Source organism: Camelus dromedarius, unplaced genomic scaffold (genome assembly GCF_036321535.1).
Source record: "Camelus dromedarius isolate mCamDro1 unplaced genomic scaffold, mCamDro1.pat HAP1_SCAFFOLD_114, whole genome shotgun sequence".
NCBI classification, from domain to species: Eukaryota; Metazoa; Chordata; class Mammalia; order Artiodactyla; family Camelidae; genus Camelus; species Camelus dromedarius.
In genome coordinates this window covers 9,679,924-9,703,758 of record NW_026989787.1, presented here as the reverse complement: position 1 = coordinate 9,703,758, position 23,835 = coordinate 9,679,924, and the positions used below count along the sequence as shown (strand labels likewise).

The 23,835-nt window shown below is 41.2% G+C and overlaps 1 long non-coding RNA gene across 13 annotated transcripts in view; it reads right to left on the bottom strand.

The window, feature by feature from the left end:
* LOC116151704 (uncharacterized) overlaps positions 1-23,835 on the bottom strand; it is a 38,099-nt gene that overhangs the window by 2,058 nt on the left and 12,206 nt on the right. For 7 of the 13 annotated variants that reach the window (XR_010380069.1, XR_010380066.1, XR_010380068.1 and 4 more), the window contains 4 exons: positions 20,299-23,555; positions 19,119-19,259; positions 16,025-16,198; positions 8,663-9,220 (listed from right to left, as the gene is read on the bottom strand). This is a non-coding gene — a long non-coding RNA (uncharacterized LOC116151704). Of the gene's footprint in view, positions 1-317; positions 419-3,185; positions 3,309-8,662; positions 9,221-10,882; positions 10,977-16,024; positions 16,199-19,118; positions 19,260-20,298; positions 23,556-23,835 lie in introns of those variants that run through there. The other 6 variants (XR_010380060.1, XR_010380067.1, XR_010380058.1 and 3 more) reach the window with 5 other exon arrangements.

Here is a 23,835-nt window from a genome sequence, read left to right as displayed (position 1 = left end):
CAGAATCCATACTTTTAGTCACCATGCTATATTTAAGTAGCTATGTCTAAAGGCAGTCATGATTTTCTGACTCATGTTTTTACATTGTCTTGTTATTTTATACTGTCAGGGTTTCCAGCATCTCTAGAACCCATTGGTCAAAAATTATCAAAGAAATCTCAAGATATTATGGTACTTCAAAGTCACAAGATCCTCGATTTGGGGAAAATGGCTCAATTCAACATGGATGTATATGTTACCAGAAGGTGAAGATGAAGACATGCACAGACATGAGAAATATAATAAGTAATCTTGTAATAAGTATTCTTTTATCTTACTTTGACAAATGTTGCCACTTGTGTCTCATTTCCTTGTCTTCCTGAATCACTTCCATGTACTCCTTCTCACTTCCAAATCCCAGTCTTTAAGTGTGTTGATTCTTCAATCAAATAAGAACATGTTAATGTAGACAGAGCTAGGGATTAAATCTTGAGAGGACCCTGCACTATACAAGATAGAGAAGATGTGCATTTCAGAAGCCTCAGACTTCATTTCACCCATTCATTTATTAACTAACAAATATTTATTGGGTGCCTGCCATATGCACAACAATGCACTGGGTTCTGGGGATGAGCTAGTCTATGTGATGGATGTGACCTTTACCCTCCTGAGGTCCACAGTCTTACAGCATTCCTCCAGAGTAAGTTAGGGATCCATAGTTAAGCACTTGTCAATTCTCAACCTGTTGGGCCTCTGAATGATGCCTGAGCTACAGGAGGATGAACAGAATGACTCAGCAAGACTGGGGACTGCTAAGAGATGCTGTCACTCTCAGGTGTGCAGACTACAGAGGAGAGAGCATGTTATTTTGAAATGACAGTAATACACTGTTTGAGTGATATGCATGAACTATAAAATAGTTTATAAATAGAAATTATTTGCATTATGATTATGTTTTGTCAGAATGCACACATCATTTTTTGTGTGTTTGTGTCCTTGAGGACCCTGAAGAACAAAATTTTGTATCTGATTATTGAATTGGTTAAGTAAATTAAGCAAATCCAGGCATTTTATTTGATAATCAAGTTCACTCAAAAATGAAGGTAAAATTATAAAATTTACACCCACTTACATATTTGTTTCATCCTTTAGTATGCTTCCCCCCTCATTTTTACTTGTAATCAATCTGTCTGTAACTCCCCCAGTTACACAGAGGCCTTTACCAGACACCAAAAGCTGTTCTGCTCACAAAAACAACAGGCTTCCTTAAGCCTTAAGTTTTTTTTTTTTTAATTTGCCCTTTAGGTCTCAATTTCTCTGAGAAATCTGGGAAGTCCTCTCCACTTTAGCCCACTCTTTCATCTACCAATGTAAGACCCAACTACTTTTGCCCTTCAATTTTGAAATGAGATAAAGGATGCCTGATTTATTATCATACTGCTCTTTTTCATAAGGTGACCTGGTTACATTCAGCTATTATAAAGCATATTTGAGTCATAGGCTCTGAACCATGTCAATATCCTGTACTAGGAGATTTTAATCAGCCCTGAATTTGCTCATATATCCAGCTACATATTTGCCTCTATTTTTTTTAAAACTCTAAGTTTCTTGAGGGCACATGTTTATTTGTTTTTATATCCTCCAAAAACAATTTGGTGGAGAGACTGAATTGGAGATAAAGAAGTTAGCAGAGATAAATTAGTAGAATAAGTGGATAATTGGAAGGTGTGCCTGCATTTGGATACATAGGATTCAGGAGACAAAGACAAAGAGAACTGTGGTGTGGGGACACAATGGGGTTTGGTTAGTTAGTCCCCACTGATTTATCATGTCCAGCCTAACGGTCCCTGGAGGAATGCTTGGAGACTTGTGGACCCCAGGAGGGCAAAGGCCACATCCATCAAATGGGCCAATGTATCCTCAGAAACCAGTCCAGTGTTTTGCACACAGTAGGCATAGAATAAACATTTGTTGGATGATAAATGAGTGGTAAGATGAAACGAAGTCTGAGATATCTGGAACATGAAATACTCCTATCTTCTTTTCTGATATAGTCCAGGATAGTTACATTAAACACATAGAAAACAGAAACTCCTGCCTAGACTGTTAGTGGCTTGCCCCAGATCTCACTGACAGAAGAGCCACCAGCAGAAGCCAAGATACCAATTCTCATACACTTTCTGACTCATATCTCTTTTCCTCTATTTCTAAAATGTTCTGAATCTTGTTCTTTTACAATTTATATTGATTCTTAAAAATTCTTAACAAACTATATATATGTGTGTATATATACATACATACACACACACACACACATACATGTGCATACATATTATGTCCTAGTCTTAGAGAATCAGTTAAGGTTAGAATTGAAGTTCAGTATTAAATGTGTATTACAATTAACAGATAGCCTAATATTAGGCCAAGAAACACATATGCACAAATACATACTCACACAGTCATTGAGGAAAAAAAGATGGGAGGGGCATGGAATCAAGGTCTAGCTGGTATTAGACCTGGGTTACTTCAAATCAAATAAATGAAAAAGTTGACTATGAGGAACCTCAGAAACCAGCTGCTTTCACAGTATCAGGAAAACTTTTGCCCAGATTTCAACATGGTCCAGGGAACACAGATTGAATTCTTACAGGGATCCCAGCAAGCACTGTCTCAGTCACTAGCAGAACCCATCAGGGCGTTTTTTATATCACTTCACAGGAGCTAAGGAGCACTAACTCTGCTTTAATTCTAAGCTTTCAGCCTGGCTTCACTTGCAAATATTTTCTTAGAAGTCTTCATTTTATGGATGGGAAAGAGACAATAGTCAATAACTGGCTGGCTCCTGTGTGGCAGATTCCAATATGGGACCCAGATGACAGTACATATTCTTTAAATGGGATGCATGGGAAACTTTCAAAGAAATATTTGGACATCTTCCAAGAAGACAGATTAGCTGGAGATGGCGGGCATCCTGCTGCAGGAAATCGTGTTTTTCCCTTGAAGAAGAGCCTGGAAGATCACCTTCCTAACACTTGTCATAAAAGGAAGGGATGTCATATAGTTAAGGCAGAGGGTCAATCAGCACAGTGGGCTGAGAACACAGAGTAATTGGTCGTGAATATTTAAGACTGGGACCATGATAAGGGATCAGCTCACACAGAAGTGCACAGCTGGCCTTGCACAATTACAGTTTCTAGTCAAGCTACCTTATTCCAAAAACACTTGCAATGTCGACCTCATCCTGTCCTTGGACTTCTCACCACTGAGCTCATTCTCAGGGGTCATTCTCAGAATTTCTCCCAGGCCCGAGGAGAGCTCACGTTAAAACTCTGCAACCAGGAGATTGAAAAGTTCATGAAAACATGGTGAAGTCTTTGATCAAAAATAAATAATAATTCTTCATCAATGATAATATGCTCAATCATACACAGCTGAACCAGCAGGATGACTTTCTGAGAATGCAAAGCCATAAATGCCTTCTCACTTTTGTTCTTTTCTTCTGACCTGATGTCTCAGTAGGACTAACAAACTTGAACCCTGGTGTTGAGAAAATATTGCAAAGTAGTATTTCAATTGAGCACTGTAAAGCTAGCCAAACTTTCCCAGACCCATGTTCCTATGCTCCTCCTTCAACCCTGCGTGGCCCACCAACCTCTCCTCCCCTTTCAGGTGCTGCATGCTTCCCCTGTAGATTACATACCTCTGAGAAAAGGAATAATGATTCCTGTTTACTTCGTATTCTGCCTCACCTCTCCAGAACTCCAGTGCTTTCTTTTATACACTGTAGACTTTCAATGTTTTAATTAATTTAAAGAAATAGAGAATTTTCCATTATCAGAAATAATTTTATAATACAGAATTGGAAAATAACTGTTAATACTGGATAATATTCTGTCTTCCATTAATCATAAAAATTTTCTCATGACACAGAGAAATCTGAACTCTTATCAAGGCAGCCACATGGAGCAGAGTTGATGACACTCAGAGTCTCTCTTTTTTAAATTTTTTTTTTTATTTTTTGGTTTGGTTTGGGTTTTATTGTTTTGTTTTGTTTTTCAGGGAATCAACTCAGAAAGGCCCTGCCAAACCTAGGAGTGAGTTGATTGCTCCATGTAGGTCATGCAGTTCAATAACACAATTTGTAGTGATCCTTTCATTTCTGTTATTTGTGACTCTGCTTGTGCCATTGGGCAGAGGAACCAGCCACATTGCTGCTCACAGTCATCTCCTTTATCATATGAATGTGAGGAGCCTACCACTAGATATTGCCCCAAACCAATGGGATGCTGTAGAAAACAGAGTATTTCTATGTCTTTTTCTTCTGGATTTTCTCAGGTTACCAGAAAGAGGTTGACTGAGCCCTGAGGGTGGATTGGTCATTTTAAGACAATATTTGGGGCAGATAAGGCAAACATATAGAATTTAGGTCTTTCTAAATTTTACTTCTCTTTCATGAGTCTCTTTCTGATTATTATCACCTGCACTGATCCATCTCTTCATGTAAGTAGTACTTGGTTGTTTTCTATGTGTTCACCTAAGTTCTGAGCTGCTTGAGGTCAGAAACCAATATTGATGCTTTTTTGATATTGTGCTTGATATCTAGAATACTGATGGGCACAGAATGAGTGCTTAATAATTATGATGAGACTTCTAAACACAATTTTACACTTTGACAAATTTGGCTGTGGAAATAGTGACTGAGTCTTTTAGAATTTTCTATGAACAGAATAATAAATATATATAGGAAATTTATAAAATATAGATGGGAAATAAAATACAGCAGCATCTTTCAGAGACACAGCTTCTCTTTCCTTTCTCTTTCCAGATCCATGCAGGTGACAGATCTTTCTCTGTCCACCTCTGATGGAGACTACATTCTTTACTGTCCAGTAGCATATTCCCTTTGATTGTCTCTTAGGTATGCAGAATTGCGAGCATATTCAAACTTTCCTTCTTTCCTTCTGTCAAATTCTTGTCAGCAGTTTTACACACACACACACTCTTACCCCACCACCAATCTTTTGCAGATTATAAGCAGGAGTTCTTCAGGCTTCTGCCTAAGAGTGTGGATTTTGCAGACTGGTGGGCCTGGGTTTGAACTTTACATGATCACTTTGGATAAGTCTCTGGATTAGTTAAAATTAGCTGCCAGTTACAGAGACTGCAAAGAACAGTGGCATAAACAAAGTGATGTTTGTTTCTCTTTCACATTAAAAAAATTTCTAGAGAGACAATCCAGAAGTGGTATTATGATTTCACAAATCTCCTGAGGCTTAGGCTGGTTCCACCTTTTAGGTTTGCTAAACATCAGATGAGGCCCTCAATCTCATGGCCCTAGATGTAGCTTTATCCATCACATGCAATGTAGAAAGGAGGAAGGAAGGAAAGGAAGGAGACAGAGGAAGGCAAGCATCTATGGTCTCTTAAGGAAATTTCCCAGAGGCTGTCATACACTTCCTGTTACATTTCATTGACCAGAATTTAGTATTGTGACCTCACTAAGCTGGAATAGAGACTGGGGAATGTTGTCCTTATTCCAGACAATACTCAGCTGAAATGTGGGCGGTTCACATCCTTAGAAAGAAAGGGGGAAAGGAGCATCGGAGTAGCCAAATACCAGTTATTCTATACCACTTTTTTCTTGACTGTTATTACCCATCTCACAGGAGTCTTAGGATTAAAATAAATGTTACTATGAAAGCATCTAATACAGTATCTAGCATAAAACAAGCTTTCGGTTAATGTTAGTTAATATCCCTCCTTATTCCTTTTTTGTGAATTTTCTCATTTCCCTTATACCCCATCATTGGCATCCAAATTCTATTTTAAATACTTGCCCCAGTTGATGGTACTAAGCTGTAGTCTTGTACCTTTTCATAAGAGGGAGCAACAAATACATTATTATTCAATGTCAGCATTTATTTTTTAGCTTAAAGTTTGGCTTAGATTTAAGACATAGCTCTTGGAATCAAATAGACCTAGATGTGAATCCTGGCTCTGCCTCTTAGTCAGTGTCTAACCCCAGCCTCTTGCTCCCTCCATTTCTTCATCTGTGACCTGGGGTAAGATTCAGATATGAGGATTAAATGAAAATAATAGAGAGAGAGCGCCTGACAAAGTAAGTGGTAGTTTTTCTTATCTTTTTAAATTTGGCCTAATCTGGGTGAACCTTCTTGAAAATGAACTCTTATTCCATTAAAAAAAAAAAAGTTTTAAAATTGGTCATCACCATACATATCCAAATGAGTGTTGTTAAATTGTTAGTCAAACCTTTTGATAATTGTCTCCAAAATCAGTTTAAACCCAAATAGCTGCAAAGTCTTTCTTGTATTTTTTTAAAGAAAAAAACAGCATAGCTGAGCCTTAACCTTATTTAGCCTTGATTTGAATGATTTTTGGCAGATCCACTCTTAGAAGCAGAAACATTTCCACCAATGAGTATATTCCATAGCATCTTTCCCCCAGTGGCTAGTTGTTAAGCCCCTACTGTGTCCCAGAAGCTATGCTAGTTTCTGGGGACATATTGGTAAGCAGAAATGCACATGGTCCCTGCTGCTGTGGAAGTCGCAGTTACTGAGGGAGACAGGTGAATCAATCACTGAAAATAAATGAAAAATTGCCATTATTAAAGTTGTTAGGAAGGAGACATACCGGTGCTGTGAAAGTATGTGCGAACATCTTATGATCCAAGGTTGAATGGTGATTTTAGGAACAAAAAATTGACCAGTCAGTTGAAGTAAAGAGATGTTAAGAGCATATGGTTTGAAATGAGCTCAGACACAAGGTGAGCCTGCCCTTGGCATGGACCAAAACATGCCACAGTCTCCAGCACCACTCCAAAGAATGCATTTCATGGTTTGGGGCTGTCTTTAAAATAAGTGCCCGTGATATATAACTTCTCAATGTGATACTCTGAAAGGGGCTACATAACTTAGGAATAATCTAATTATTTCATAATTTATTCATGCTATATTGATAAATATTAAATTCACATATTTTTTTTTGATACACCAAGCAGAGATATCTGAGAAAATTGGCTGTAAAGTAGGATCTTTTCAGAGAGGGTCAGAGTGTTGATCTGCATTACCTGTAGTGAGAATTTGAATTTGAAGCCATTTGGCTGAATGGGTTGGCATAAGAAACACTGTTGGCAGAAGAATAGGTAGCCCACAAAGTAGCAGTGGAGGATGACCACAGGATGAGAGGTGTGAGCAGTGTGTTCCAGAGAGCAGGCAGGACTGTGCTTGGGATGGCCCATCTCAGAGCCAGCAGGCAGCCCCAATGTCCCATCTCTCCAAGGCATTCCAGGTTCACATAGACAAGAACCCAGCTTGGCACCTTGGCAGTGGGGTACCATTTCTCCTTGTCCTGTCCAGCTGAGCTAACAGGGCATCCTTTGGGGAAAATGTTGCCTCTCTGGTCTCTTTTAGGGGTTTGGAAGTTGGCTGGGAGGCTCTGTTCCCATGTAACATGTTAGGGCATGACTGAGCCTCGGGGGAAGAGCTGCCTGCCATTGGACTGTAGGTGGTTTCTTGTTCTGAGCTGATAAATTTAAGATGAATTCCATTCATCTAAAGATTTTTAAGTTCATCTCTGTAGGCAAATCTAAATGAGTTTTAGTTAAATGAGGTACCAAAATAGGCAACTGAGCAAGGGCTTGTCTTCCAAAAGCATTTGTGAGTCATGATGCAGTTTCTAGAGGCATAGTGTTGTGCACGGTGGGCAGGTTCCCAGCCCTCCCCAAGAGTATTTGTACTAGGTATTTACCCTAAGGCGTCACAAGCCTTTCACTTTCACCTTCCCAGGAATGCCATTGGAACTAGGAATTTCCCCAGCTCTTCAATTGCTCTGTAATTGGAATTCCTCCCTCAGGGTGCAGCAAACTTGTTTCGACCTCAGGGACTTCTCAATTGCTATTCTCTGCCTAGAACATTCTTCCCCTAAGAATCTGAATGACTGCTTCCTTCTCAATGGAAGGTCAGCTCCAGTGTGACCTCAGGGATACTTTCCCTAATATCTAGATAAAGTACCACTGCCTGCTACCATCATAGTCCTTCAGACCTGGGTTCATTGCTTGCTGACTTGTTCATATTCTGTTCCCCCCAACACAAACACAAGAATATAAGTTCTGTGAAAGCATGGTTCTTGTTTCCCTTGTTTACCTGTTCTTAAGCCTGGTAGAGAGTAAACTTCCCAACCTGCTGCATGTGATAGTAGGCAAAAAGTTTACCCCTTTGGACATAAAATAGGGATAACATCACCTGTGCTTCCTGCCTCATAGAAAAACTGAGGACCTGGAGTTAGGGTGCCGAAGATACTTTTTCTCCCAGAAACTTGTGACTAATTTTTTGATTCCATATATATATATGGATATATTGCAAATATCAATACCATTTACCCAATTACATAACCCCAAAAGACTTAGAACACATTTTGTGCTTGTCTTTGCTTTGCTCCCCACTAAACTATTCCTTAAACAATAGTAATCAGTTTGTCCAGAGGCCATATCCTTAAGGTCCCTCCCTTCAGCACCCTTCCTTCACAGCTTCTTGATTGCCTTGAGTCTTTCCAGGACCACTGATAATTGTCTTCCAACCAGCAGTTCAGTTTGTATTCTTTCCCCTCTTCCACCTCCCAAATTTGTCATCCACACTGCAGGAAAATAATTGTTGTGGAAGGCAAATTCCACACCAATACTGCTTAGTTTAATAATCATGTAATGACTTGCTTTGCCACAGGATCATGTCCAAATACCTTGAAGAACCATGTAAGGCAGTCTTCCTCTGTGTGCTTCTGCAACTCTCCAGCTTCACCACTTGCCGTTCTGTCATTTCTAAATCATCAGTGCACACAACATGGACAGAATGTGCACAGTCACGTGCCATATGCACCAACCATCCCAAACTGTTTGCAGTGCAGAGAGGAAGGATTCCAGGTGGCTTCACTCCCCTCTATCTGTGGTGTTCACATTGCCTTGTCAAACACCTGCCCATCTTTTAAGAGTCAGTTCAAGTGTACCTATTCTTAAAGAACATTCCAAACACTTGCCCTCTCCCCACCACTTCCAAGAGCTCCTCATTTCTTCCTCTGCACTGCCTCTGAGCCTTGTAGTACGCCTATTATAATACCCATGCCAGAGATCATCTCTGCCTCCTCCTCAGTGCTCCTTCATGGTCAAGTTATTTGATTCATCTCCTGAGCTTCCTGGGCCAGGCATTATACTTGGCATGTTAATCAGTATCTGGAAAAGAACAAAACAACCAAATTCAGTGTACTTATTATCTAGTAGAGGGCTTCATTCAATAACATAATTTTGAGTGATATTTGAAAAATTGAAAGATCTCCTTGAAGGTTAGAGTTAGGAAGAAGGGATATTGTATTTATGCTGTTAATAGATATCAGTTGAATGGCCAAAATATTTTGTCAATGAGCTAGTGTTAACTGAACATTTACTGTGTTCAGAGTTCTGGATGTGGCCAATTGCAGGGGATGCTTGAAATAGCTTTTCTGACATTTCTGAAATGACTCTGGCTTTATCATTTCACTGGGTCAAAATGTTAAATGGTCAGCACAGGTTCTCAGCTTCAAGGCAGTTTAGAACATAGTGCCTGAATGTTTTTTCACCCACTACCCTCTTAAAGGATTTTGAAACACTGTGTCCTTTCCTCATCCATTTAAAAAGATAATATGTAAAAATTTTATCTTGACTTTAAATCATTATAAAAGATGGTGCTTCTTACATTATAAATATTGATTTACAAAAACCACTCTTTTTAATGTACACAATGGAAGCTAAATTAAATACCAAAGTGATTTTGTATCTACCGTGTCATCCATATAAAAAAAAAAAAACACATTATAAACAAACTCTTCTAGAAAAGCCAGGAATTTTACATAGTTGTTTCCCTTGCAGAACTCATTTCATTCCTCTTCTCCTATAAAACTTAATCCCCATATAACATTCTTGTGTTTGATATCTTTTCTTGATTACAAGTGCATTCTTAGCTCACTCTCATCCATGTACATCCACCCCTTGGCTCAGGACACCTGCTGGACATTGGTTGAACATCAATTTCACCTTTTCTGTCTCTTAATTCAAGAGACAGAAAAGGTCCTCACAAAATTGGGAAGGAGGAAAAAGAAAAGTAGAAAAGGAAATCAGTGCAGGACCTGACTTTTGGTGAGGGAGCTAAAAAGGGGAAAACACTGTTTTACTGGGACACACACAGGGAGATCAGTTGGGATTGAAGGAGATCCAATGAGGGTGAGAGGAGTGCACAGCAGATGCCTGGCTGACAGAACTGAAAGAAACCAGCACAAAATATCCCTGTAATCAATCCCCAGACCTTGACTTGAGCTGCTGATGCTGAGCTAGGAATGTCTGCTGAAGCTGAGGGAGAGGGCTGAGGCTGATGGCACAGACTGAGTCTCATGGGGTTGGAGTGTGTTGTTTTCTGTGATTGGTAGTGTCTACAGAACAGAACTGCCTGGGACCTGAATTCAAAAAGCAACATTGCTGACGCACATGGTGTGGATTATCTAGGTATCTCATGGACATATTCACTATCTCTGCAGGTCCAGGACCAAATTTGGCATTTTTGCAATAGAAGAGAAGCACGGCTCTATCAGAACCATCATAATTTTGGTCTGAGGGACCCAGGGGAAGTTTGGGTTGAAATCAGAATCCATGGCCAAAGAACCTGCATATTTCATAGGCACAACTGTGATTTTTATTGGGTCCAAGGCAGAGGGTGTGGATATGCTCTGTGGTTGTCTTGGCGGTCCCATGCCACAAGGAAGAGAGAGCCAAGAGCAGAGATCTGGGTGCACAGAAGGGGAAGTTGAAGCCTTTCCATCAGCCTTGTCTACCACATGCAAATGTAACAATAGGGATGGCACTGACCTGGTACTTCACTGAGGACCCAGCTGGGGGACTGAAGGATCATTACAGCAGGCCCTAGTGCATGACATCTTTAGATTTGTTTCCACTGGTGTTTCTGTGTAGAATTTGGACATTCCCATGGCAATAGAAAGGACAAAGGAACTGTTATGAGTGTGTATTGGAAACATTCCAACACCACATACCACAGCCTGCACCCCAGAAATGGTTTGGAAGTCTCAATTCCTATAAAAGGAGAAGCCCTAGCCACTCTCCAATCTGTGATAAACACCTAATCAAAATGAGGCTCTGTTAAACAACAAAAGTAGATTGTGTTCACCACAACAAAAACCACATTGGCAATCATAGAAATAACAGGCAATGCACTCACAAGAATGACATGGCACCACACCAAACCAAAAACAGATCTCACAGCAATATCATGGAAATGTGCGCAGCCAACATAGGAAATCTTCCACTTAAAAAAAGCCCTTCAAGTCTACAACAGATAACTGACAATCTTTAACCCATAAAGATAGAGAGCTATAATAAAATGAAAAAGAAGAACCATTCCCAGTCCAAACCTCCAACACACTTGGAAACTGAACAAAAAATAAATTAAAAAAAGGAAGCATGTGAACACCCTTATCTACAGAACAGACTGAAATAAAAATTAGATTATGACTACTTCTTAAATAAAAGTTTTAGTTTTCTAAAATGTCTGAATTTTCAAAGCCACATTTTATATTCTCCACCACCTTTTTCTTGTCAATGAGCCTGAGTAAGGTGTTCACTCAGTGACCAAGAAGATCTCAGGTGTTGTCAGCAGGACCTAAAGCAAGCCTCCTCCTACTTGCTTCATCAAAAGAAAATCGACCTATAGTTCCTGCCACTGAGCCAAGAAAACAGGCAGTGAAAAGACATTCAGTGTTGTTAATCATCAGAGAAATGCAAATTAAAACCACAGTGAGATATTACCTCGTGTCTACCAGGATGGCTATCATCAAAAAGACCACAAAACCACAAACATTCAGCAACAATGTGGAGAAAATTGAACCCATATATACTGTTGGTGTATAGTTTATACAGAGACTAGTGTGTGAGAGCTGAGTCCTGGAGGCCTGTGATTTATCCAGGAGGTCAAGTCATTGCAGGCAGCATGTGCTGCTTGAAGCCAGTTTTCAGCCCTGGCTGTCCATGCGCATCAGTCTCCTCAGGAGCTGAGTCCCCCAAAATCACACACCCCCACCCAGAGATTCTGATATAATTGGCCCAGGCATCCAGATTTGAAAAGCTTCCCACTTGATTCAATGTGTAGTCACATTGAGAGACACTGTGAGCAACTAGTTCACTCTGGGTTTAGTCAGTATAGTTTATACACCCAAACTAGGAAAAGAAGGAACAATAGAAATGCAAACTATTACAACCACTATGGAAAACAGGACGGTGGCTTCTCAAAAAACTAAAAATAGAACTAATATATGATCTAGCAATTCCACTTCTGGGTATTCATCCAAAGAAAATGAAAACATTAACCTAAAAATATATATGAACCCCAATGTTCATGGTAACCTTATTTACAATTGCCAAGATATGGAAGCAAACTAAGTGTCCATCAACAGATGACTGGATAAAGAAGTTGTGGTATATGTAAAATGGAATATTACTGAGCCATAAAAAAGAATGAAATGTTGCCATCTGCAACAATATAGAGGACTTGGGGAGTATTATGCTGAGTGAAATAAGTCAGACAGAAAAAACAAATACTGTAGAATATCACTTATATATGAACTCTGAAAAAGAAAACTAGTGAACATAACAAAAACAACAACAACAACAACAACAAACAGACTCACAGGTATGGAGAACAAACTAATGGGTTTCCATGGAGACAGGGAAGAGGGGAGGGCAAGACTGGGATAGGGAATTAAGAGGTACAAACTACTACTTATACAATAAATAAGCTACAAGGATATGTTATACAGCACAGGGAATATAGCTGATATCTTATAATAACTATAAATGGAGTATAACCTTTAAAAACTGCAACCTGGAACTTATATAATATTGTACATCAACCCTACCTCAATTAGAAAAACGTCGAAGACCAGTTTGCCCCATGTGACCCAGGTCCCTCCAGTTTTGCCTCCTTTTCCTATCTGTAGGGCTCAGTGTCATCATCTGTTAAATAAGGTACTCAGGCTAGAAGGCCAGCTCTACTTCAAGAATCCTGTAAATCTATTGAAAGCAAACTAAATGATCAAATGAGAAAACTCAACCCCAGCATGAGCAATCCTTACTGCTGGCAGAAGTTCCATCTCCACCATGATGAAATGAGGACTAGATAGTGCACACTTGTTCCTTGCTTTCATGGACAGGAAGACACAGCTGATGTTATGTGAGATTTAAGAAGTAGGGAGAACAAGCCACATACTGCACTAAACTTAATACTCTCATCTGCCTTTGCTTTCCCTTCCTTGCACATTTATTGGAAGTGAGATGTGTTTAATTAAGGTTATATACCAATAAAAACCAAATTATTATTTGCTTTTACCCATCAAATTTGTCTATATAGAAAATGTTTTCCAATAATAAAAATAGCATTTATTAATCATAAAATTTCAAATAATTTTAAAACACAAAGAGTAGAAAGTAAGAGTTATCCATCTCTTGCCCAGATATATTTTATTTCCTTTAAGGAGTTTAACACATATCATACAATACCTTTTCTTATATATATATATACATAAAGTATATTTTAAATAAAATGAAATAATACAATGTGTAAATTTTACAACTTGCTTTTTCATTTGACAATTTATACTGTAGACATCTTTTCATTTGAATTTACATTGCTTTACCTCATTCTTTTTAAAGGCTGAATAGTATTCTACTGTCCAGATGAAATAAACTGTATTAAGCCCTCCCTACTGAGCCTGGTCCTCTCCTCCCTACGGTGCAGGCCCCTGCATCTGTGAAGGGGAGATGTGGTCTTGGGGGAAGAGCAGGATGTGCAGACAGAGGTGAGCAGGCAGGGAAGCAGGGCCAGCTGACTGCCACTTTCTGCCCCTCCCCTCTGGCTTTCAGCAACACTTCCTTCATCCTACAGTTACATGAACTGCCTTTTTCTCCTTTCAAGTTTCAAAATTCCCTGCACTCAAAGAATTTTGGAGAAACATTACATGAGCATTTTCTGATTGTTCATTTCAGATTCCTCCTTCTCTCTGACAACAACACATCTGTCACTAATCTAAATACTCATGAAGCAAGACCAGTGAACTCACAGAAAGCAAGAGGGGAAGGAACCCCTTGATCTTTCAGTCAACATGGAGGGTTAAAATTGTCCAATTTAAAAATACAGCTGGGCAGATAAGAATAAGAGATACTAGAATATTTAAATCAAATACTTCTGGCTAACTGAGTTATATTGCCAAGCATTTAAGTCACCCTCACTCCAAGAAAAATATTTTACCAGGAATCTGGCCCTTAACAAATCCTATAAAACAGAAGTCAAATAGGACTATCTGCAGACTGGTGGTAAGGGTCTATTATTCTCAGAATGCTGGGCCTTTAATTTCATATGAAATCCAAGCATGTTACCCAAGCAGCTTATACCTTATATAGCAGATGGTGGACATCAATGGGACAGTTCTGTGTTACTTTGTCAACAACATGTGAGATGGATTGCATAAAATCCGGGTTGGTGAACAGAATTTTGTACAGATATAAAAGAAACAATACACATTTCTCTCAACAACTTTTTTTAAAATGTAACTTTAACAAATACAGAATTCACTATGCCTTTTAAACCATCACATTGGAATGAATGTGTCAAATTAATCCAAGTGACTCTGTGCATGGAGTGATGGTGACATGTCCCTTCAAGAGATGAAATGTGTGGGTTTAGAGAGGGAAAATAAATCAAACAGTAACAAAGACAGACCAGCCCTGCCTTAGAATACACAGTGACTCAAAGTTTATATGAGATTGTAAAAAGCAAGTGCTCAGTGTATGTGACACGTAATGAAAAATATTGTAGATAATGAGCATGTGATGTATAGACACTAATGTCATGAAAAAGTTAGCCAGGTTATAAGAAAAAACCTAGTCAGTGACTCACACTGTAAATCTGAACTAGAAGACTGGGAATGGGGAATGGTGGTGGCTTCTAGGTGAAATAATCAATATGGTAATAACCATGTTATTAACTAAAAAATCTTACATTCAATTCCATAAGTGAAATAAGCTAAAGTATAAGTAATTCAATTACAAAATTCTTAAAAATGCTTTAAAAATCATGAAAAGTGTCAATGTGCTCTAGGGAAGAAGAAGGCGCCATGCAGCTGTTCACTGGGCTTTGCTGGTTTATGTGTATTTTAACTGAAGACTATCACGAGCGAATGAGTGCCGTGATATCAGGTACTGTCAGACATACATTGTGTGCCATTTCCCTGAACAGTCATACACATCGAAGAACAGGCAGTGGTTTGTATTTACCTATTAAATGTAAACTGAATGAGGCAGAAAAATATACCAAAATACAAATAAAGTCCATTTTACTTAAACCTTAAAATATTGCCTCTTAGTTACTGCTTTTACAAACGCAGTAATAATTCTTTGTGACTACTTGCTAAATTGATGATATCTTTAATTCTTCTTTCCAAGGCTGTCCTCAGACAGAAGTTTTATCTAACTTGCAGCAGGGAACACAGCAGGACCAGCTGTACTGGGTTAAATGTTGGACTGAGGATGGATCGTCATGTGTGATGGGAAGGTTATATGTACGCTATCGTACTCTTATACAGAGGCAAATTCCAATCAGTCCTCGAGATAAACTAGTTTTCATATCAGTAGGAGATGAATTTCAAATCCATTCTCTTCTATTGCTCTTAAAGCTTCTTCCTAACTGCTCTTGGTTTAACCAACCATTAACTGTTTAACAGATAGCCAGACCCAAAGAGAAGCACGATGAAACACCCAGTCAAGTGCGTGGACCATGCAGGAGCCAGAGCAGCCACTGAAGCTGCAGCCTACACTCCCAAGGTCCTCCCTGAAAGGTGGCCACCTCACTCGGGAGCCCCACGGGTAGCCACTCTTGCACACACGAGGTGACAGCATTGCTCCACACACATCATTCTCTGCACACTCAGAAAACAAATGTCTTACCTCTGGGTGAAAGAAAATTTCAGGGCCTGGGAAACTTTCCTAGCCAACATCGATAATGATTTTCTTCTGGCTTATGGCATTGTTCCCTGTTTGCTGTTTGATCCACTTCCGCTGATCCACGTCATACTTGGCAAACTTCTTGACTATATTGGGGCAAATGTGACAGTACTTCTCCTGCAGATGCACACACAGAGAAGTCACCAGGCATTAGCGACCACCCAGTCTGCCCTCCAGCAAACACCCAGTAACTCCAGCACCACAAACCCCCGACATCAGTCCTGCCCAAGGCCACAACTCCAAGGGACACTTACTGGGCTCAGTGATGTCTAACAGCTATGCTCTGGCCATGTACTCTGCTTTCTTTCCAGCTCTGCTATTAGTCCCAGCCTCACTGTGTCACATGTTGCTGCCTACTATCTGAGATGATGTCTGACGGTGCCTATCAAGTCCCTAGTCTCCATCTCCTCTCTTCTTACTCCTTGTATGCCCCCTCGTGGCACCTGCCCAGGCACTCGCTGCCACCCACTGGGACAAGCAGACCCACATCGCAGCCCAACCCAGATCTGAAGGCAGCAGATCTGGCCCTGTGGTCACCACATCCGATTGGCAGGTGGTTAACCTGCTCTGCGGTCTGACACAGCACACTCAGTGGCTACATGACAGAGAGTTAGTGAGTGCCTAGGCACGTGGGATGCACAAGTGAATAAAACACACACAGACCCCTGCCCACTGGCCCATACACTAGCTGAGAGTCAGAGTAACAAGTGACAGTGATAAATAGGTAAATGGCACAGCACTTTATAAGGTGCTGGGACCATGAACCAAAGGAAAGCCCGACTTTGACAGGATGGATCTGCCACACATTGGGGCATGAGAACCCACTTAGTGCCAGCCCCAGCCTGTGCTGTGCAAAGTGTTTCCTCAGCTGGTGATGCCTGACTGGGGGTCTCTGGGTTGATCATCTGTCCTTAGAGCTAACCTCACAAGAACAGCAGTTGGCCCCTGGGTACCGGATTCTGAAAGTCAGCTTCCTGTGGGCCAGGTGGGCTTTGTTCAATGCCTGCACTTTGTCAGGCCCAAAGCTGGTGCTCAGGAGGACCTCTGAAGGCATTTTCATGATACTAAGTTCAAAATTTCTTAGAATCCCTGAAATGAAACCTAATACCATCCTTGGTATACTCTGCACAACTGTAAGACTGATGGGCCAGACTTGCTACACACCCCTGTGCTCACTGATAACTGAGTGAGTGGGTCAGTCCATACAACTTCAAATCTACCAGGCTGAGGGCAGAAACAGTAAGTTGTCCTAAGACACCAGGTCAATGTCTCGCAGCAACTCAGAGGCTTAACTGAAGGCAGGAAGTGCCTCCACAGAGTTGATGGTGTGCAGTGTGTCAGCCCCAAGTCCTGGACCACCACTGCCCCCACCAACAGAATCCACGCATCCACAGGCCCACTCCTGCCCACAGGGGCAACAAGACACAGGGTAACTCTGACCCACTCCCACAGAGAGAAGTGGGGCAAGAACTAACTGACAGCAGGGTTGGGGTGGCTGACCTGCAGGGAACACAAGGAGCTCTTCCACTGCCTACCTTCATGGCTGAGTGATACATTGTCACTGCCCAAATGGGCCAAACCTGGTTCAGGGTCAGAGATGGACCCCAGAGAGCCAGTGAGGTAGGTAAAGCACACCATGAGGACTAGGAGAGCAGCCTCTGTCACAGTCAGCATACTCAGGGCCCTGCTCACCTGCATGGCCACCCCGACAGTCAGGAGCCAGAGGCTGTGAGACATATTGGTAACAGGAATGGGGAGGTGAGGGAACTTGGGTCAACTATCCAAATTTATTTCCTTGAAGAAACACAAGGAAAGGACTAGGGGAAGTTCTAGGAAATATTTTAACATAAAAAGAAAGTCTTATGCTACTTCTGTAAACCTTCCCCCAGGGGGAAAGGATTGACTCCCATGGGCTGCCCAGGACCACACACCCAAGCTGTGAAGTGACCCATCCCTGGAAACTCTAGTCCTGGGCACACCCGGGCACCCAGCCACCCTACTCACAGGGGCCCTGACTCGCACCTGTGCACCCTGTCCTAAAAATACCTCTCCATCCACCAAGAGTGTCATGCAAAATGTGGGACTCCCCCCAGGCACTAGCTTTCCTTCAACCAGCTTGTTACTGGGTGCAAAAGTGGGAGGGAAGGGGGGAGGCTAACCTCCCTTAAACTCCCCTGCAGCTCAGAAACTATGTGTTCAAGGTCCCATGTCACTTCCATGCTTAAATTTTTCTCCAAAAACAAAATCTTTGCTCTTTATATAATAATTATCCTTGTATTACTAAGAATCTCTTCATTTTGACTAAAACAAAACAAAAACAAAACAGTAATTTGTCCTGATTTTGCAACCTGAAGAGAAAATTGCTTTGAAAGGGGTCTGTCAACTGCTACCTTCATAGTGACACAAAGACCAAACCGATGGATCAGTCAAGTGGGCATTTTAAATAAGGACCAATGAGCCATTTTCCTCCAAATCTTACTGATTTAATTTTAGAGCTTCCTGTAACTCCTCCAGCATGGTAACAGAGTCTAGAAAACACAGGTGGACTCTGTTCAATGATTCACCCTAGAACAGCATCACTCTGAATGGTAATTCTCAGGGTACAGAACCACACACAGCAAGAGCTGGAAATGAGTTTGAATTCTGGCTGACTGCACAGGATTCCTCACAGTCACTGCTGCTGCTGTCTGCTCCTTACTCGGGAAATGAAGCCTGGAGGGAGAGGTGCAAGACACATTGGCTAATTGAAGGTTCTGTCTAATCAGGCTCCAATTAAATGACATCGTACTAGGCAGGATGCTCAATACCAGTTATCAAGCTGCTCTCATTTACAGCTGGAGAACTCCACAAGCATCCATGTTCAGAGAAGAGGCTAAGCTTTCAGCCCCTTAATTCAAGTGGTAAACAGATGGAGACCCACATTCATGGGGAGGGGAGGGAAGGCACAGTGGGAGCAGGGGTGGTGGCCACAAGGGGAAGTGTGCAAACACTATTTCTCTCTCACCACCAAACTGGCCCATTTCCCATCTGTTTTTACCTTAATGGCTTTTGCGGTCTCCAGTGGTTGCTCAGGAGGGATTCCCACCTCCCTCTCCCTTGGCAGCTGTTGAATGAAATTCATATCTCTACCTGCAATAGGGATGTGTTTGATGCAGCTTCCAATTACCTAACCTTCCACCTGGGGAGACAGAGAGGCAAAACACCATGTGAGTAACTCCAGGAGGAAAGCCCTCCCTGGACTCTAAGTTAGACTCCTGCCCCCACCTGCCCTGGCAATGCAAGCATTTACTGAATCTCCGCTCTGTGCAAAGCTCAGGACTGGGGGAGGGGGAATAAAATGACCATGCATGCAATTCCATTAGGAGAACCTGAGATGCTCTGTAAGCAAACAAAGTGGCCTTTCCATTAGGAATGTGAAGAGAAAACCACAGAAGGCAGTTAATTTCCAAAATGCTGCTGTCTGTCCGAATAATGGGTCATTTTATTGTTCCTCTAACAAAAAGGAAAAAGTTTTAACTATTAATTTTATAAACATTTTTATTGAGTTATAGGCATTTTACAATGTTTTGTCAAATTCCAGTGTAGAGCACAATTTTTCAGTTATACATGAACATATATATATTCATTGTCACTTTTTTTTGCTGTTTAACTATTAATTTTAAACCAACTACAAATTGGCTTGCATTTAAAAATCAACCACCTGGTTAGCATGCAGGACTTAGGGTGTGACAACCTGGACTCAGATCCTGGTTCCACATCTGTGGGCAGAGTAACCATGGCCACATCTGTTAACACATATGTTTCAACCTTGGCACCTTCACCCATCATATGCGGTGAGTGGGTGCACAGAAGAGACCCAGTGACAGGCAGCAGGTCAAGTACACAGCATGGTTTAGGCATGCATTAAAGACTCAATAACCGATCTTCTCACTCTAGTAAGAGCTGCACTTGGTAGGAAGGAACAGTCTGGCAGGTTCCCCTCAACCCTATGCTATGTGAGATCCATGCTGGGGGGAGTTTGGATCCACTCACCCAGCTGCCCTCCCGGACCAGTGACCAGGCTGTCAGCCGTCACCAGCAGGAGAAGGCCAGGAGCTGTTGTGTGGTCCCAGGTCCTCACCAGCCCCCTGGGGTGCCACTCAACATGCAGGCCACAGGCTGGGAAGGTCCAGCTCATGCTGGTGGGAGTAGCTGTGCAGAGTGGACAATGTCCCCACCTGCACCAGGTAGAGGAGGCACTCTGAGCTCCCTGATGGCACTGGTTGCTTGTCACACACTCATGGAGACAGAAGGCTGGAGCAAATCCTCATCCATCTGACAGATGGATCAGTTCCACTATGTACAAGCACAGTTACCACTGAAGTTACAAGAACAGGTGACTGAATTCCTCTTATGTCTTCTGAGGTGCCCAACTTCTAGAAGTGAGAGAGTGTGTAGCCTTTCTCAGGAGCCCAAGCCAATTGTAAAATATTTAAGATCAAGAAAAAAGATATGTACACATTATTAAAATAAAAAAGTCATAAGAACAGTAGCTCTCGCAAACAGAAACTATTCACAATTTCTATACTCAATACATTACATATAACATTTTCTAAAATTAATTCAACCCATGTTGAGTATCAGCTTCATCACAGATTAAATATATTAAAACAACCCACAGCCAATGGTAGGAAAACAAGTAAGTGAGTTGTGCTACACCCACATGATGGGCTGTCAGGTAGTTACTAAATATCTTTCCACAGAGTATTTAACCATAAAGATACATCAGGGATAAGTCAATATGCAAAATACAACCTCAGGAGCACATTGTACAATTAGAACATGAAATCAGATGGAGGGTATCCCAACTGTGCTTAAAATGTGTATCGTGTGTCTAAGAAAAAGAGCTCAGTAGACTATACCAAAAAAGTGTGGCACAGTCCTCTGGGCAGGTTTGTGGGTCATTCTATTTTCTTCTTTACATTTCTCCATTTTACCTAAATTTTGTACAGTAAATGAAATTTTTATAAATAGGGGGAAAAAAACTGCATTAAGAAACAGAGAAAAATTTGAACAACAACTTTCTCTGTGGGCCTGCACGTAGTGTGAAACTTGTTTCAGATGCATAGGGGAGGCCAGGAAGCAGACCCACAGGCACAGACCCTGACCTTGACCTGCACTGACCTCTGAGGACGTGACCTCAGAGAGGAGCCAGGCAGGACCACACAGCAAGTGGCACCTAAACACCTCACACCCAGGAGGGGGCAGTGTTCTGATACTGGATGAAGGGGCTGCGAGCACAGAGCATGCTCTGCAGGCCTCCTGCCTCTCCTCACCCCCTGGCAAAGGGGACACTGGCAGGGTGCAATGACAGAGGGGAAAGATTTGGCTTTTTCCTCCTGACTGTAGACACATCAGCCTCCCCCTGCAGTGATTTCTGAACTTTGAGGTATTAAAGCACCAGCATTAGTACATCATCTCTGCAACGTCCTGAAATAAAACAGTGACTATTTTTTAAATGAAATAAATGAATTGTTTTTTTAAAAAAAACTAGTTTGCATTTTTTAAATTTGTCTTAGTTGATTTACAAAATTCTGTTAGTTTCCAGTGTATAGCATAGTGATTCATTTATTGCATTTTTAAAAGGAGCTTAGCACATACACACACAAACCTATATTTGCACAAAAGATACTTGTAATACACAAAATAACAAACATTAGTATCAGGGGTTGCCTCCAAGAAGGGACGTGGAGGAGGAAAGGCAGGTCTGAATTCCCAATGTAACCCCCTCCAGATAGCTTCAATTAATTAAAAAAAAATCTTTAAATAATTCATTTAACTAGTCCATTGTACCAAATATATATATATATATATATATATATATATATATATATATATATATATAGTCTCTTGAAGCCTGAATTAGAAATCACTTCTGTTATATTTTGAAAATTAAAACCAAAAAGTGACATTGCAGAGCATCCTGCAAGTCAAGGGGAACAATCTCTCCTTCTTGGCTCTTAAAAAATTTTTAAAAAGCAAGAAACAAATCCTCTCCAGAGGATTGTCACAGAACACAAAATCATCCTCCAAATGTTCATGTGCTGCACCCACTGATATCCAGATTACAGTTCAGAATGAAAGTCAGGAAAACCCTCCTGGCAAAGTGACACCGGGGCCAAGCAGAGCCAGGGACATCAGACGACTGCTGACACCAGACTGCACAAATCTGCTACTGCAAATTTCCAACTGCCAGTGCCACAGACACTAGGCATCTTCCACTTTCTCACACAACTGTGTTTAAAGGCTCTTGTTACCTTTGCTAAGTACAGGTATGTCTTCAAAAGTGGTGCTTTAATTAACAGAAGGGTTTTTTTTTTCTTTCACTGCTTCCTTCACCTCAAATCAAGTTAGGCCCACAGACAGAGCAGAACTCGCTGCCCTGCTGACCATTGGGATAGCGTGAGTGACCCCATCCCTGCTGTCAATGATGATTCCTGTTAATGTGTGTTCACCAACTTGTCATGATGTCCAGTACACAGCTAAGGCCAGCACTGCCTTCACAAATACCACAGAGACCATCAGCATGGGGACTTTCTCAAGTGTTCCACAAGCATATCTTCAGGTTGGAGCAATAGGCCCTTTCTTTCTTACTGAGTCTGAATGACCTTTCCCTTCCCTACCTTCCATCTTCCTCCCAAATCCAAATTCCAAAGTGGACAACTAACATGTAAATTCTGTGCACTTAATCTGGAGGAGTCAACTTCTCAGTAAGATAAATCAAAGCTTTGCAAAGAAAAGCCAGAGACAAAGGAATTTTATTGTGGAATCAGGAGGTTTTAATTTCTAATCCACTGGTTCCCAGTGTGGGTCCACAGATGGATTGCAATAAGACTACTTGTGGGGACTTTAGAAAGACAAAATACTGGGCCTGGCACCCAGAAATTCTCATCTGGCAGAACCAGGATAGTGGTTCTCAACTAGGTGCAATTTTGCCCCCAAGGAGCACCTGGCAATATCTGGTGACATTTCTCGCTGTCACACTTGAGGGAGGGGAGGCTGGTGGTGGTGCTTCCCCTGGTGGGTCAAGACCAGAGATGCTGCTAGACATCCCACAACACACAGCTCAGTACCCTCCACCCCCTGAGGACTGCCCGATCCAAAATTTTGAGGCTGGAAACCCGTGGTCTGATATAAATTCTGAGAATGTGTATTTTGGAAAAAACACTTTTGAGGAGACCTTGCTGCATAGATCACTTTGAGAACCACTGGGCCAGTGTTTCCTGAAGTGTCTCCTAGTCCATGGAACAGAAACAGCTTAGGGGTTGGGGAATATTTCTGGTTAAATTTGGAAGTGGTGGAATAAACAGAGTTTTCTAATGTAGGCATTTTCAGAGCCTTTAAGACATCACTGTCTACTGAGAATCACCACACAGAGGACACAGCATGTGGAATCTTCCAAGTTAATCATCTATGCAACTCCTCCTCTTTTTTCCTACAAGGGAATAGAATATGCAGGAAGCATTTTGGAAAACAATTTTATCATTTATTCCCCCAAATTTCAGTCAATTCCCTTATATAGAGGCAGATACATTACACCTAAAAACAACAAAACCCCCCATGAAGAACAAGCAGCTTCAGGGGAAGTTCTGCAAACTCATGGAACCACAGGAGCTCAGATCCACAAAGGGAAACCCTTGAAAGACATTTATTTTGTTTCATTTTGTTTTGTTTTAACAGATTCTATAGTATATTTTCTTTTTTATGATCAGAAG